The sequence below is a fragment of the Pinus tabuliformis genome, chromosome 5_2, assembly GCF_031772625.1.
Source record: "Pinus tabuliformis cultivar Carrire ecotype Pingquan chromosome 5_2, CPIR1, whole genome shotgun sequence".
Classification (NCBI taxonomy): Eukaryota; Viridiplantae; Streptophyta; class Pinopsida; order Pinales; family Pinaceae; genus Pinus; species Pinus tabuliformis.
The window spans coordinates 1,038,975,929-1,038,994,378 of NC_142306.1; the positions used below are offsets into that span (position 1 = coordinate 1,038,975,929).

General features: G+C 38.5%; 1 protein-coding gene across 1 annotated transcript in view; it reads right to left on the reverse strand.

Moving 5' to 3' along the window:
* Positions 1–18,450, reverse strand: part of LOC149162776 (calmodulin-binding transcription activator 3-like) — a 351,577-nt gene that overhangs the window by 114,518 nt on the left and 218,609 nt on the right. The window lies entirely within an intron of this gene.

Consider the following 18,450-nt stretch of genomic DNA (forward strand, 5'->3'; position numbering starts at 1 on the left):
TATTATTATTTATGCTTACATTATTTATATCAATATTTTATTCATAGCATTGCCTTCCTCCTCAAAAAGCTTCATCCTCAAAGCTTGCTGTTAAAAAGGCTTGATCTCTTTTCCCGTTTTGAATACCGTCTCATCTCAGAACTTTCATCTTTATCAATACAACATGATATGATACTTGGAGTGATATATAAAATTGTCGCACGGAGGAAGGATCTGACCATCCTAAATTAATCTTATGTGGAATTTTTCAATCATTGGAAACTTGTGATGAATTGTTATCACTAGACTGAGTTGTGTGCACTTCAGTTTTCTTCGAAACATAAGTTTGTTATTTATGTTTTGAGTGATACGGATTCGTAGATTGATTGAGATGTTTGTTCTTGTGATTCGGATGTAGATAAGGAGTTCTTTGGTTTGTCTTTCCCTTATCATGTGTGTGGCAATATTCTGATTTACTTTAGGTTCTAATGTTGTCGAGTTGGTTACAAAATCTTCACTTGGGTTTTTCATCGTTTGAACTACAACTTCTGAATATGTTTTCCTTTCAACTGGGTTGTCATCTTCTTCAGTTTTGATATTGACTAGCTCGATATTCATTCCTTTTTCTTCAACTTGGACAGTTATGTTTGAAGACTTCGATATGTCTTTCATGTTGAGTTTTTCTAGTTTGTTTTTCAAGGATTTCTTGTCATTTTAAAGTTTTTTTAATTTGTGTTAATAATTTCTTGTTGTGTTCCTTTTGGTGAATAACTTCTTCATTTTTGTTAGCAGCAATTTTGTCAACTTCCCCTTGCATATTTTGTATCACCTTCTTAATTTCTTGATAAATTACTTTCAAGATATCTTGTATGTCTTATGGCGTCACTGTAACATTCTATAGTGTTATTTTTCTCTTTTTGTGGGAAGATATCAAAAACTTATTTTTCGTATTTAGAATAAAGGGCCCTAAATTTTCCATCCAGGATGAGCCCAAAACAATGTCACTATCGTCAAAAAATAAGGTTTTCATGGTGAATTGCGAGATAAAAGAATAATCCCCAATACTTAGTTGTAGATTTCTTATGTCATATTGTTTGTCACTTGTGTCAACAAAATTTGTTTCAATTATATTCGATTCAAGAATCACTTATTGGTTAGCATATTGAGTACTAACATAATTACTATCTTCAATAGGATTAATAGAGAATATAATATCTCTTCTTGCGAGTGATCCTTTGATTTTAAATAGTGTACTAATACATTTACTAAAGGTTTTAGGAAATCTTTCATTACTGGTCTCCATTTTTTCTTTTCCTGGGCGAGCTTACAAAAAATACCTTATTATAAGTATCTTACTCAATGTCGATTCCTAATAATCCCCTTTTTTATACTATGTTAAAGTAGTTCCTTAATATTTTGCTATACTAAGGGATTTTTATCTTAATATACTTTTCTTTATTGAATTAGCAACAAAATAAAGAAATGGACCTTCTAACCTTGAATGGAGACTTTAACCTTTTAAAAGTACCCCTTCAAAATTTATTCCTCCTATATAATATAATATGTGACCATCATATCCAATGGTGTTTCCTTTTCCAATTTCAGAATACTCCTCTATGAACGTTTAGGAGTATAATAATTATTTTTCCCTTGAATATTTATCCTTAACACTTTTCAAATATTCTTCCTTCTTTTGTAGATTAGAATCCGTTCCTTTTTTTTCTGTTTTAGTTAATTTTCATGTAACTTTTATATTAATAACGAAACTATATATCTATTAGTTAAAATACTATATAATTTAAAATAATTATATAACTATGTTATAACTAACTATATATTTAAATAATTAATACTTTATAAGAATCATACTACCCAAATGACATCGACAGGGTTATAAAAGGATTGATTGGCAGAGTCGCAGAGGCTTGTTAGAAAAAGGCATGACTCCCAGAGGTGTTGTTTGACCCGAGCAGAAATGGCGCTTGGAAAACGACATCAATGACAGTGGAAAGGAGTCGGTGGATACTACAAGGGAACATCAAACAAGGTTATGAATGGGCACAGTGCACTGACTAAGGAAGTAACACAGGCCAGAAGGAACGATGGCATCGGGCAAGGTGAACAATGACTGAGCAGGGACAGATGGAAGGAAATGGCATTGTGGGACAGCACTGCAAGTGCTCTGTCTACTGATGCAATGGCTGACAGTTGGGCCGATTTGCAATGGAGGGCGGAGGAGGGTGCAAATGAGGGGGTGTTGTCGGGCGTGCGTCAAAGGTGGCAGCAACTTACTATGGTGAACACTTGCAATAGATGTGAAGCATTGGCTTTCCTACATCAGCGCTAGAGAAGCAGTGATGACTAAACTGCTTGTTGTGTCTGTCGTCTACTTTCGTTTGGTGCATGGACTCAGCAGGGACAATGGTACTTTCCCAATATTCTTTATTTTTTATTTTTAAATTATTATTATTTTTTTTTTAAATAATTTCTTTTTTTCTTCCTTTTTTAATTAAATATATACTTTTTTGTATTTTGACTTTCTCTCTCTCTCTCTCTCTTCTTTTTTTATTTTTTATTTTTTAAATATTTTTCAATTTTTATTTTGTTTTTATTTATTTATTTATTATTTTCCCAATTTTTTCCTTTTTTATTAAATATATATATTGTTTTTTTTCTTTCTTTATTTTTTTTTTGCCCTTTTTTAATTTGTTTTATATTTTTTTTAAATAATTCTTTCTTTCTTTTCCTTTTTCTTCCTTCTTAATGGCCAAAGGCCTAAATGGCCACACTGGCGAAACAGAGAAATTCCAAACTATGTAGCGAAATGATTTAACAACAACAAGGTTGATGAATTTCGATAGCCAAAGGCCTAGATCAAACTGGCTCTGTGCAGCGGTTGAGCGGCTAGAGGATCGAACCTGGCTCTAAGACCAATGTAAAGAACAAAGTTCGTTCTTCAGAATACTTCGAAGACAAAGATATTCATTGTAGGACAAGTAATGTATATAGAATTGATATGAGAAGCTTACAAATGAGGATTACGGCCTACTTATATACCCTAGGCAGATGTCCCTTTATGAACGGTCATGTCATTAGGGACATACCTCTTCATTAACTAATTACAAATTAATCATTACTTATGATGTGTTATTATTCTTTATGTTTAATTATTTATATCTATATTTTATTCATGACAATCTACTCTCTAGAATCTGCATAAAAGATAGGGGCACAACAACACTACATATTATGTAGCTAAGCTAAGCATCATTATCCATAACTAACCTCTAAGACTAAGAAGAAGGCAGTGATCAGAACATGTTGAAATGTTGTATATATGTAATTTGGCTTCAAATTGATTGATTATTATGCACTTGACCATGAGATTTTTCCTAGTCAAACTCACCTAAAGGCTGCAAGAAAAAAGTGATGATATTGGTACAAAGATCTGTTATTGGATCTTTGCTGAGGAAATTCTTACTACATGTTGCATCAAATTCCAGGTCAAGAGATTCATGCATGTACGATCTGTTGATGTTTGCAGCTTGGGCAAGTACTTCCAAACATGCTTAAGTGTCTAGGTGTGTGGAAGTTACCTAATTAACCATTAACCTTGGCAATCACTTTAATTATTAAATTAATTTAATTGTATAAGATAAAGTGAGTTAATCTAATGAAATGCAAAGGTTATTTGCATTAGTGAATTAGATAAATCTCAACCGTTGATCTCAAGTAAAGTTGAAATCTAATCTCAACCATCAATCACTTTGGAAATAGTTAGAATATTGTAGCTCAGATAAGTGTTCTAGTCTTGAGAGGTGTCATTGAGCCTAGGAACATGGAGAAATCAATTATCTCCAAGCCCACGTAATTTCTCCAAAGGGAAATATCCTAATTATGTTAATTTGTGATATTTTAATATTTCCTTTCTAAACCTAGAGAAAGTGGTTAATTAAATGACATTAGTTGGGATAAGATCGATTTACCTCCAAAAGCTTGTAGAAAGTTTCTAAGATGATCTCAGCCATTGATTGGGTCTCATGAACTTCCAATCACGACCATTCATTTGTGAATGAAACGTTATAAAGGAAGGTCGATGGGCAACACTGGAGACAGATCAGATCATAACAATCATTCAAGTGGGTGATTTTTAGAGTACACCAAAGGATTTCAATAGTAGTGATTGAGGAGAGATATTTCCGGGATTATTCTCCATCAGATAGATTTCCAGAGTCTGAGTTCGAAAGGGAGTTTATCAGCCGAATTATTTTTGTAGAAGGTGGCTGAGTATGGCAGTGTGAGTTGCCAATTGCCAGTGTGAATTGCTAGAAGTAGAGGGAGTGGCCTGCGCAAGTTGTTGGAGGTTGTATAAATTGCTAAATTGATTTCTCAGAAGTAGTGTGAGTTCCCAGTTAGCCAATGCAATTGCAAGAAGGGAGTGTGAATTGCAGGAAAGGGCCAGGTTGATCTATAGAGGAAGACAATGAAGTTTTCCAATTCGATTTGTTCAAAAATGAAGATAAAAATATTAATGGAGCTTTGTCGATGCTAGGCAAGCAGTTGTAATTTCTCAATAAGAAATTTTGTTGAAGATATTAATAAAAAGCCCTCAGATTTCAAAACTGGTTTTCCCCACATTGGGGTTTTTCCATGGACGTTTTGTCTAACATAGTAGTGTAAATTGTGCGATTGGTTTCTTGCATATTTCCTGTAATTTTTTTTTTATTGGTGTTGTTCACGTTATTATTTGTTACTTCCAACAGAAGAATTATTTTTCCGTGAATAAGCAACAGGCAATAATTAATGTGAAATTTCCATGATTGCGACGAATTGGATATTTATCTTCTAACTAATAGAGTTTATTTGTCTTTTGTAGTTAACTTTACGGCAAATAACAATAAATTCATTGATGCAATCTTCACAATAGAAACATTGTGGAATATAAAAATTGGAACTGAGAAATATGCACACACACATAAAAATTTGACACAGTTATTTTTGGACAAATGTCCCTACAAAAACCCTAAAGGGAAAACCAATGCAGTAGATGAGGGTTTTATTATTATCTTCAGCAAATTCAAGAGTACAATGATATGCTTGCCTTTCTGTCAAAGCTTTGGTAATCTCTACTAGCAAATAAACCAGAAGACATGGTCTCCCTCTACAATAGATCTAGCCCTCTCTCTCGAGTCCCAACAACTCACACTTTCTAGCTATTCACACTGCCAGGCTAGAAATGTGTACGACTGCCTCCAGAAAATTTGTATAGATCCATAATCACCTTCCTTCAAGTCGTCATGCCTCCCTCTACCTCTGAACCCCACTCGCTCTGCCTCTGGGACACTGATCTGACAACTGGCAACTAAAACGTGGCTCTTCCCACAACTTGCACTGGGAAATCTGGCTACTTGCACTAGTTGTAGCAGCCTCCTTGGAAAATGAATTCGGCCTCCTCTTCCTATCTCTCGTACACTGGAAAATACTGAGGAAAATTCCTCTGGACTCCTGCTCTCAAATCTCTATTGAGTCCCTTACCTCTAATACTTCCCTAGCTCTAAATGCACCCTTGTTGAATATCTTCAACTGGGTAGTCAAATTGCTCAACTCAACCTGCTCTTATAATCTCTCGTTGGACTCTCAACGACCATGATTACATCTCAACTGATGGCTAAGATCATCTTGACTTCATCCATGGAACTCTATAGCAAAATCGAACTTCCATAATTATTTCCCTTTTATTAACCAATTATCCTAAGTTAGACTTAGGAACTTTTTAATTATTGACTAATTAATTTAATTAAGGCATCTCCAAGTCTTTTCTCGTGAAACCTTTTCTGGGTTTTGGAGATCTTGTGTTCCTTAGGCTCTTCAACATCATAGAGACTAGAAGACCTCTCCATTGCTACCATAATCTAACACTCCCTCTTAGTGAGGAAGGTGTTCTCCATTATACCCATCTACTCTCTTAAGTAGACAAAGTTTGGCCTCCCTAGGGCCTTCATGAGTATATCAGCCACCAATTGCTCTGTGGGAACATGTTGTAGCCGAATTGATCCATGCTACACATAATCTCTGATGAAGTGGTACCATATGTCAATATGATTCGACTTATCATGGAACATTAGATTCTCCGAGAGCCTGATGCAACATTGATTATCGCAGTAGATATTGGTTGCCTCCATCTTATGACCGAGCAAACTCACTAGTAGCTTCTAAATCCAAACAGCCCCTCATGTGGCCATGCTAGCTACCATGTATTCTACCTCTGCAGAACTTGGTACCATGGACTTCTGCTCCCTGCTGCACCAAGATACAACCCCTGATCCAACGTTGAAGCAACACCCTAATGTGCTTTTCTAGTCTATTGAAATGTCTGCCCAATCTGCATCCGTATAACCACATAATCTGACACCATCACCTCAAGTATACCACAACCCACACTCCACTGTGCTGCACAAGTACCTCAATATATGTCTCGTTGTTATCCAGTGCACCCTCTTAGGTCCAACCATAAACTAACTAAGTGTTGACCGTGAAATAGATGTCTAGCTGGTTGTTGACCAGATACATGAGTAAATTGATGAGCTATCTGTACAAGGTTGGGTAAATGTCCTCGTACTCTGATGCATCTATCTTCCTCCAGTTAGTAATCATAGGCGTGGACATAGGTCTACAATTCTGCATCTTGAACCTCTTTGGGAACTCTGTAGTATATCTCCCTTAATGAAGGAAGATCTCCCATCCCTGCCATACCTCCAAGCCTAGGAAGTAATGCATCAGACCCAAATCCTTCATGTCAAATGTTGCCGCTTAGTTTCTCTTACAATCCTCTATGAGCCCTGATGACTCTGTCAGAAAGAGGTCTTCCACATACAACACTTGGATGAGTGGCTCGCCCTCTACCATCAGATAGTAAAGTTTGGGATCCACATCACTCTTCACGAATCCCATCCACTGCAAGTAGATATCAATCCAACCATACCATGCCCTGGGAGCCTGTTTGAGCCCAATAGCGCTCTCTCAGTCTACACATTGTTGGATGGCATTGTCATTGATGTCAACCCCTACAGTTGACTGGTTTGACATTGGCTAAAAACACCAATCACTGATGTCAAATTGTAATGAATGCTTCTTAGTAATTGTCAGATTACATCAAATTGGCAGCTCCACTATTGGATGGTTGAAAACCCAGGTCCTAGGGTTTGGCTTCCTGGACTAACGACACACCCCACACTTGTTGAGGGTTTTAGAAGTAGCAAACCATGGAATTTGTCATGTAGATCCTTGCCATTGGATTCTCCTTGTCAAGACAATTATGGTGGTATGTGGCACTGTTACCCACTAACCATGGGTATTATCCATAAGAGAAATGTTTTCTCCTAGATGGTCCTCAATCGGAAACCAACAACCCCATGCAGCCACCAAATAGCTCGATGTGCCATTATCTCCACCACTTGAGCTAGCGATATGCTCCTCGCCCATCTATCATGATCGTATGTTTGAAGGTGGGCCTTCCAACCCAAAAGGTATGGCTTTTCATTGTGTAGTTGGGTATTCTTGTTTACTTATCATGGGCACTTTTGGGCATGGATTAGTGGGAGATTCAGCAGAAAGAGTGGGCTTGGTTAGTACTCTTATCTCCTTCGTCCAATTTGATGGTTAACCTTGTATCCTAATCTCGTGGGATCTCGTTTATTGGCTACTAGCTTTAGGGGTGGCACTACATTGGAAACATTGATTTTGGTTGTGTGGTCCCGCTTCCCAACACCATATACATCACTCCCCTCTGCTCATTATAACCACATTCACCTTAATTCCCATTCGGGTCCACATTTGCCCATTGGGCCCACAAGGAGTTAGCCTTTCCTTCCCCTTGTCTGCACTTTGGGTCGGGCCTAGAACAATGCCCCAGAGGTTGATGCAGTTAAAAGAAAAGAAAAAGCATAATTTGGCCACTCTCAATAGGAAATGTACCATAAAATGCAAGAGATGGTCGGGACATAAAAATTTAGCACGTGGGCAAAAGCCAAACATGAGCAATACCCCTCTCATCATGGTCATCACCTTGGTTCCTAGGACCCCTCACATCATTTACGAACCCATGATTGTCCCAACCCCTTGAGCGCAATGAACTGCTCCACCTTAAGGGGGTATTCACTTCTATATCCTACATACCATGCTTTCATCCCCTAGAGCCCCATGTAGTTACAAAAGAAGAATCTAAAAAAAAGGAAAAAGGGATACGAAAAAGGGTGGAAAATCAATGGTTGAGGTAACTCATGTACCACGATTGCTCCCTCCTACACTCATATACCCAAGGGCGGGCTTCCCTTATCTTAGTTACCCTTGTACTGTGGCATGTGGCTTTGAGCTTTCCCCTGATGCCCGACTCCATTCCATCATTATTTCACATACCACCTACCATTTGATGGATGTAACATGGACATGTCACCCCCTTAGAGGCTCAAACCACCTAATAGGGTCCTTGGTTAACCTTCTTCTTGAACTTGGAGATACATGTATGTTCTGAAGCCCATTATTGAAGGGCATGCCACCATTAAGTGTCCACTTGGTTCCATGATTTGTAAGCTCTTTATTGCACTAATGATTGGTAGTACTAGAAGGTAAGGAGACGCATTGGATCTTATACAAGATTGCAGGTGGGTCTTCATCTGAGGTTTGGTCTCCCTATACAGGGTCCAAGCCCTCTAGAGGGTCATATTGGCACTTGTAGGGTGAGCATTGAGAATCATGGGCCTCCACCATAGTAGAGAGAAGACTGCCACTTCATGGGAGCCTTCAGCATCTTCCATTGCACGCTCGTATCCCATTTATTTGACGATGATGATGCACCTAGACCACCTTTCCCAACCGGCTACACTCTTGCACCACACACTTGGCAGCTGATCCAGGGCACAGATGAGGATGTATCTCATTGTGGGAGACAATGGGAGGGCTTGCATCATTCCTCCAACTGTTACAGATGGGATACAGGCTCATTTGATTCATTTGGAGACCCATGAGGGATGTTATTGTGCCCCCACCACCACTTGGGGCACCAGAGGTCATTTGCTTTGATATCAAGGGGCCACCCCGTTTATCAGTATGTTTGGAGCTCATAATTCATTCATTCATCTTGGCACACATTAGACTCCACTAGGCCTCTTCATTGGCCCTTCAACGTATTTTGTATATCATTTTGCCTTCTTTAGAGGCTTATTTTTGTATTACGGAGCTATCTTAGTGGGCTTGTCACCAGGTTATGTCATTTTTGCACATTATTTTATTGGTTGGCCTAATTAGGCAAATCAAACCCCTTAGGAAGCCGAAGGATATATATTGATGTGATGATCATTCCATTTGATCATCACTTGGATTTGGATCATTATTTCTTCTGGGAATTTCATTATAGCCTTTTGATGGACGAATTAGAGATTTAATGCATTTCGATGTTTGGAAGAGCTTAATTTGTCTTCGAGCTTCGATTTTCTTGCACTTGATGATTGGAATAATTTCATTATACTTGTGAGTACTCTTTTTCATGTTCTATCTTGTATTTTGTCTCATGTAATGGTCTATGAAATATTTTCATTCATGAAATTGGTGTCGCTGCCCTTGTTGTTTGTCTTGTCTCTGTGAGGTATTTTTTTCATATGATCGTTGTGAAGTATAGTGAATTATTGGCCTACGGGTACAGGACCATTCATGATTTGCCTTGATAAGTCATCATTTGCAACATAAAGGAAGTATAAATTTCCCTTTGTAACCTAGTTACTAATAAGGCCATACAAAGTTGTTGGGGAACTACTTGGTTGGAATTAAGCCTATCTAAGCATTGATCTCATTGGACTCCATTCTCCCAATTGGCTAGGCACTGGTCTAGCCCTAAGGTGATCACAAAAGAATATTCTTCTCACCCTCCTTCCTTCTTTCTAAGCCCTAACCTAGTAGGCCTCCTAGGGCATCATCTAAAATCATTTGTAGCCATTGAAAATCCTTGAAAATTAGTCAACTAATGTGTTGGGGTCTCTTGAAAGGTCCTCCAAATTTGAAGTTGATCTCACGGTGGAATCTCAAGATATTTCAAGCCCTAGCTTGAAGACCGTTCTTATCCCTAGGTTCCCTTTGGTCGATGGCTTCATTAGGATCATTGTACTCAAATTCCAAGAGAAATCCAATTCTTTTGTTCCCATTCTCCTTGTTGTTCAGCTTATTAACGAGAAAGATTGCTAGCAGTGTACAACTGGTGATCAACAGTGAAACATATGTCGATAACTCTTTGTGGGCAGTGTTTGAGAGCATTGGAAGCAAGTCACAAGGATGACCTGAGGCATCTTGGTGTATGTCATTATCAGACATTTGAGTTCAGAATTTACACCAATACACGCAAATTGGTACAGTGATGGTAGGCAGTGTTGTGAGTTCATGAATGCGCATCTATTCATGTGCAATGCAGTGGTACAGTTGTGATGTGCAGTAGCCTATGTGAGCAGTGACATGCAGTGATGTGCAGTGGTCATTGGTGGCAGGTTGTACAGTGATGTGCAGTGGTCATTGGTGGCAGGTTGTACAGTGATGAGCAGTGATTAGATTGTGCAGTTGTCAATTGGTTTGGCAGCGTTGACAGTCAAGGTTTGATATGTACTATTGTGTAGTGATCACTTTGGGCAGTATTGTGCAGTGATCAGCTTAAGCAGCATAGTACAGTGATCAGGGGCTACATGGACTTCACAAGTAAACAACATCTTACAGCGTTCTTATATTGATTCAGAGCACTGGGGGATCCAGTCTTAAAATTGTGAAATGTGGTATGTTGGCTCTTTAGGGTGATTGGAGACACCTTCGAGTTGTGGCCTAAGAACTCTTCAAGGTGGCAAGGTGGTGCTAGGGCAATTCGTGGCCTACACAAGGCATTTTGGCGTCCTTTCACTTGTGGTTGATAAATTACAAGGCGACGAAGCATCCTTCCAACAACAGCTGGTAAACAGAGTGTTGGGGCAATCGTCAGGTTGTGCCTTGACTTACAGGGCATTGGGGCATCCTTCGGGTTGCAGCAAGTTTATTGGGTGTATGAGTGTCATATAGGTTGTAGCCTATGAATTAGGGGGTTGACGCCTCCCTCAGTTGTAGCTGAAATCTTGATGTAATTATTTTATTTTGAAAGAGAGAAGAAGACAATTACTAAGAAGCATTTGGTGGTTTTTGACCCAGAGGAGGCTTTCGACCTAAAAAACTTTGTGTCCACTGTTTTATCTTTCTACATTGTTGTATGGTGTTGTCTACTGTTGATTATTGTTTATGATTATCTAAAGAAGAACAATAATAATAACTAAATATTAACTAACTCTTTGAAAAGGATTAAAAAGTGGTAATTGCTAAGAGATACTGACTCACCCACCCTCTCAGTATTTTCAACGCACACGTGTGTGCCCCTCTCATGTGTCTCAAAGCCCTATGGTTGTTTTATATATACCTCCTCCTCTATCACCCTATTCAAGAATGTTGTCACGACGTCCATCTGGTGAACCTAGCCTTGTACTTCTTCATGTTGTCATCTGCAGCGTTCTTGATCTTATAGATCCACCTGGAACCTACAACTAACCTATCCAAAGGCCTAGGCACTATCTCCCATACATCATTTATCATGATGGAGCTATACTCCTCCACCATGGCATCCTACCACACCTTATGTTGTGCAACCTCATGATAGCTAGAAGGTTCAACCACCTGTGCCATTAATGCTTGGTACCTGTCTGGCTATTTGCGCTCCTTCTTGCTCGTCCTAAGAGCCCCCATAAACTCTACACATCCTTTAGCATCTGACGAACTTCTTTGTTGGTTCAATCGATAGTGGTGAGTGGCTCGACCAACTCCTCATCCTGCCTCTACTGCTTCGACTGCTGCAAACTCACTAGATCCTCTGCACCAGAGCTAGTGCTCGTACTGGCCATTGTACTAGAACCCTAGGACTACCCTATGGCTATCTCTGCTGCTGGACTAATGGAGCTTTTACTAGCTCACTATGATCATCTGTTGACATCTCGCAAGATCTCCTGAAGGCCTTCTCCTCCATGAACTTCGCATCCCATCTCATGATAATCCTCCTACTGCTAGGAATGTAGATCCTATATGCCTTTCAGGTTTTGCTATACCCAACAAAGTACTCCTATGTAATTTGATCTAGTTTAGTGCATTTCTCATCTGGTACATGGAAATATGCTATACTACCAAAGATTCTAAAGTGACTAACCTTCGGTTTCTTGCCTAAGAAAACCTTCGTTGGTGTTATCTTACCCAACGCCCTATGAGGAACATTGTTTTGTATGTACACCCTTGTACTACACACCTCTACCCATAGAAACTTGGGTAAGTCCTGATCATATAGCATAGTCTTTGTCGCCCAAATGATACTCATGTTTTTCCACTCCGCTACTACATTTCATTGTGGATTGTATGGAGTTGTCCATTGTCTCCTAATGCCCTCCTTCACATAGTAATTAGTGAATTCATTGTCTGTGTACTCTCCTCCTTTTATCCGTGTGAAATACCTTGATCTTTTTCCCTGTCAAGTTTTCCACTAGAGTCTTGAACTCGTGGAATCAACTAAAGACCTCATACTTGGTCTTCAAAGAGTAGATCCAGGTCTTCCTAGAGTAGTCATCTATGAAGGTAACGAAGTACTCATACCCTTTGAGAGATTTGGTGGACATTGGGCTACAAATGTCTGAATGTACAAGCTACAACACCCCATCTGATCTATTGTCACTTCTTGGAAACATTGCCTTAGCATATTTCCCAAGTACGCACCCCCTGGACACATCTTCATGTTTTGTACCTAATTCTAGAACACTCGTCACTGTCTCCTTGAGCATCCTCCGTGCTCCATAGTGTAGATGACCCATTCTCCTATGCCACAATTCATTTAGGTCTGTCCCATTGTTACTGGTGCTGCTTACTAGCGCCTTGTTAGAAAATCAGAAAAGCAAAATGATTTTCTTATGTTGACAATTACTTGTGATATTCTTATATTCTTATTAACTTTCTTTATGTTCTTATTTTATCTTCTTCTCATCAAGCAATCATCAAATCAAAACATGAAGATCAATGACACCAAATATAGGCACTCGGCCAAGGCTAAAACCCCTATGAAGGGGAAATTCTAGTCAAACTCTTCCACTAGTAGATTCAAATCAAATTGAGACAATCCAAGACCTCAGACCAAACCAAAAGACTTCCTTTACTCCACGAAGTCAGCATTCCAAAATGATTAACCAAACTTCAGTAGTTTCTTCTAGTCAAACAACTTCAACCAAGCTACAACACAGAATTTCGGCCCTCCAACTTCCAGAATTTTGGCCCTACTACAAATCTGAAATTTCGGCCCTCCTATAGCAACTCAGAAACTCGCACACGTGGCAAAAAAGAGAGAAATCTGTCTTCTTGCTTGACAAAACTCTCCTTCTTTGCTAAGGTTTTCTCCTTCTCCTTAGGTATTTCGCTCTTCCTTTTCTTCTCCAGCGACTGCAGATTGAACTTACTTGTCTGATGCTCTAAATGAGGTTAAGTTGTTGCCTATAGTATATATAGTGATTTATAGCTCCCTTTGAGACCGACTTGGTGGAGACCTAATTGACTCAGTTTACATTAAAATAAAATAAAAATCTTGATATACAAAGCCCAAGAAGGGTCTAGTACATGATGACAATGACTCGGACTTCAGACACAAACCCTAGAATCCTACAATGGAGGCTTTGACCTAGAAATAAAATAATAAAGCATCAAACTCATGCTAATAAATATTTTTACTTTCATAATAAAATTTATTTTTCTTTCTTTTGAAAAATATATTACATCATGACTCAAATCAATTATGAAGACCGACACTAGTTACATTATTCAACACTCCCTCTTAACTAGGGTGGCATTCATAATTACATATATACATAGGTACACATAAGATCTCAAAATGATATGATCTATGAAGAGTCACAGCACACGCAGAAGATCTCAAAATGATATGATCTATGAAGAGTCACAGCGCACGTAGTGCTATAGATTAGATACCTGACCAGGGTATCTAACCGGGTGGGACTAAGGTGTGTTCCCTTTAGGATTTTATTGTGGGCCTTTTTCTTACCTATCATTGCCTATTTATTTCAACCTTGGGTTTGATCAATTTTCCATATTTTCTTCTTATCTTGAAGATGAACCACAGTTGGGGGTTCGAAACGTTGATCACAAAGCATTCTTGAATGCGATGGATCCGAAACCTATTTGAAACAAGAATGTACATGTGATGTCCAACATCACTCCCTCTCAACCAGAGAAGATATCCCTGTTATCTACTTTTATTAGAGAATAGATCCTTACATGTGATGTCCAACATCACTCCCTCTCAACCAGAGAGGATATCCCTATTCTTTGCTTTTATTAGAGAATAGATCCTTGCTCCTATCCAAGGAGACTCCTTTACTCTCTCTCGAAACTAGAGGAGATTCCAGACATCCTTTCAAATTGGGAAGTCAACACCACAAGCCTTATAGCTTGCCTTCATCAGAATATCAACTACCTATTCTTTATAGCTGCATGACTCCCTCTTTCCTTCACATCCCATTGTGTTGAGCCTGCGTCCTTCTAAAGTTGGTAGAGTTGTTTTCCGTAAGTATTGCAAGAGAAGTAATCTCATTAAGGCAAGAACTCTACAAACTAAAGATACCCAAGGAAGATGGAATAACCTCATACTTCATGAGGATATCATAAATTCGAGATCAACTACAAGAACTAGGAGAAGTTATCTCTGATAGAGAAATGACCATAATGGTACTAAATACACTACCGAAAGAATCGGGTAACTTCACTTCAAGTTTATATGGGAAGAAAGAAACTACTTCATTTCAAGATCTATGGTCACTTTGTAAGATCGAAGAAACTAGATTGAAGGCAAAGATTGATGTTGGACCAAATGAGCAGAATCAAGCATATGCTGCTATGACAAGAAGAAAAGGAAAATTTGGAAAGTTTGGTCCTCAAAAGAAAAGAACGAACATGGATAAAGTAAGATGTTATGGATGTCAAGGACTTGGGCACTATAAAAGAGATTTTCCTAACCGTAGTAAGGACAAGAGGAATAGGGAAGAAGCCCACATTACTGAAAAAGTGAAAGAGCCTGAGTCAAAGAAACTTAAGAATGAAGAAGTAAAAGATCTCTACTATGACTGAGATGATCTTCTTCACTAGAAGGTACCTTTCACTTGTAAGCTATAGATACGATGCAGTGTAAATAAGATAGAATGCATCAGATTAGAAAATAACATCGTGATAGAAGCATCAGCAGAAAGAGCTCATGACATGAAAACAGAAGGTTTGTCTTTAATAAATTGTTTTAAGAAGCTCTTAGGAAACCTCATTGATACTTATAGAAAGACGCAGAGATCATCATCGACTGGGATCATCATAGTCAATAAAGAAAACATCTGCCAAGTGAGGATATGAAAGATCCTCAAGTTTCTCTGATGGAATCCTTGTCAAAGGATTCACTGGTCTAGAAAGGAGGCAAATGTTTCATCAGGAATCCCAACTCATGGGATTCAAGGGATGATGGTATGATGACATAACAAGAAAGCAGGTATAAAGGATAAAGGAAGACGTGGAGGAGCAGTAAGAAGGATAGAGACCGAGTTTCTCTAGTAGAAGCCGCGGTGAGCAGTTCAAGATCAAGAAGAAAGGCGAGGAAAGGAAGAGGCAAGAGCATCAAGGTTAGTGACAAGGTTCTTGAGAGGACAATAAAGTCAATGGTCTGTATCATGGTCTTGGTACTTATCAATTGAAGATCTAGAAGAAAACTTTTGATCAGGTTTTCCTCTCAAGAGGTGAGAGGTTTTGGCCTTCGCTGAGAAGCCTATATACTGTGTTACTTGTCTTTATTGTGCATATTGGTAATTATCTTTATGAAGAGAACACATTAATAAGATAACAAAGAAAAGATCATAAGCTAAGAAGTAAACGTATATCACAAGCAATTATCAAACAGAGAAATTGTTAACTTTGAATGCCCTAGATTTCTCAACAACAAACATTGTTTCATTTTCCTTTTGCAAGTAGAACACTAATTGCTTTTCCTTTTGCAAGACATCTCTATATGCTTTGATTTAGGCTTTGATTATATTTTGAAAACATTTTATATCTTGTATCAATTATCGTGCTAACATCTTTGTTTCCATTTTAGGATTGTTTTGCTTTCATTATTGGAAGCATTCTACTTTTGTTTTGAGCAAATGTATCTTTCATTTCTGTTGAGCAATTTATCTTAAGGCACTGGTTTTATGGTTTTATTATGTTACTAATTTTTTTTGCTCATATCATATTTTGCTCATAATTCTTAAAAGTAATCCACTTTCACTTTGACACCTCTCCTAGAACCTCACATTTCTTTATCTTAGTTTTCCATTTAGGGACCACCCCCCATAGCTAACCTAGGATATAGCTTAAAAGGATAGAGAAGGGATTTAGTGTGACAACCCCTTCTCTTAGTTCCCCGGCACCAACCACACCTTGTGGGGTTGAAGGCTTTTTCTCATTGACTTGTAGGTAGGTGTAGGCGGCAGGAGTAACAGGTCACATGATAAAGATGGCCTCCAAGAGACTTCTTAGACATAGGCCCACACACATTGGAATGAATGCGGTCTAATATTTCCTTAGACCTTGTATCACTGCTTGTGAAAGGCTTCCTTGTATCTTTCCCAAAGCACGTCCCTTACATACTCCTTAACGATCTTCCTTGATGTTCGGGATGCCATTTACCATTTGATTGAGAGAGGAAATGATCTTGTAATGTATATGCCCATAACTTATATGTCATAGTTCAATGGGACTGATTTCCATGTGAACTTGGGCTTGAGGAGATGGTGTTATAACTTTAAATAGTCTTCCTTCACGAACTCCAATAACCTTCTCCTTTTCAATGCTTGAATCCTTTCCCCAAACCAAAACTTTACCATCTACAAAGGCAACCCTATCTCCTTTATCTTCTAAACAAGAAATTGAAATTAAATTCTTTTACAAACCTGGAACATAGAGTATATTGTTGAGGTGTAGCTTTGCTCCATTTTCCAGCTTCAATGATGTAGATCCAAGGCCCTTGACTGCATAATTGTTGTTGTCTCCTAGCTCCACTGCATGAGATGATTGTTCCTTTGATAGAGTATGAAGTTGCTCACTTTCTCCTGTCATATGTCTTGATGCTCCACGATCGATGATCCATGCATTGTCGTCATCAAGGGTACCTGTAAGTGCGACCAAGAACCCTTTGTTTTTGAATTTCTTACATAAGTTGGAGATTATCCTTCCAATCCAGCTTCCTGCAATTCTTATGATATTGAATCCTATCTTCAAGTAACTTGTCATATGGGGAGTAACCTTTTCTTCCAAGCCAACAAAGTGATCTCCAACCTTCTTCAACCTAGTTCTGATACCACGTTGAGAAATCAATACTTGTAGAAATTAGGGTTTTGATTCCTCTTCTTGATAAGTGCTTGTGAATTATGTTGGCTTCTTTTACTTCTTTCTTAGATTATGTTTCATCAAGAAATTACCAAATTATGTGTGCATGAAGATCACAAGAACAAGAGACACAAGATGTAAGCACATAGTCAAGGCAAAACCCCTATAAGGGGAAAACTCAGTCAGAACTCTTCCATCAGTAGTTGATTAGCCCCAGCATTCCAACAAGGATGTTGCAACTCCTAAGGCGACCAACTATACTTTATCAACCCGGGGTTCGTACAAACTTGGAGGTGATAGTGTTATATGCATAGCAGATGCAACAGTCTACTCTTGTCACTTCTCAACTGGGGTGATAGACAACTAGGGTTTTTCAAACCAGTCTTCTGTTGACTAGAAGGAGCTTGACTACTGCCAGTGAATGGAAAGCTATCTTTGATGCAAGAAGTAAAAGCTTGCCTATGTTAAGGAAATGAAATTGTCGAATAGGAAGTGCTGAAATCAATTATCTAGGAACTAACACACATTACTTGTAGAAGAGACCTAATTTAACCTTGCATTCTATCATCTAGTTATCTGGACTAAGTAGGCATGGAAAAGATCCTAATATTGTTAACACTGATATATGCATGCACTAGCTAAATATTGTAGAAAAGAGTCTTTTGGTTTTCAATTTAGAAATGTAAATGTTAAACTAATCAAGTTGATCTTTTCCAGGGGAGAAAGGTATCAGAAAACTGGTCAAAAATGACATTAAAGGGTATGGAGGTCAAGTTGAAGACCTACCCAAGGCTCTGGTCATTATTTCTACCCAAAACAATCTAAAACAGGTTGTTACAGAGTTTCTTGTAGTTGCTACAGGATTCCCTGTAGTTACCACAGGATGTCTTGGTTTACTACAAGAAACTTAGCTGAAAGTTGTAGGAAGGTAGGGAAGGTGAAAGAAGTGCTGAGAAGGTGGATGATGGTGGA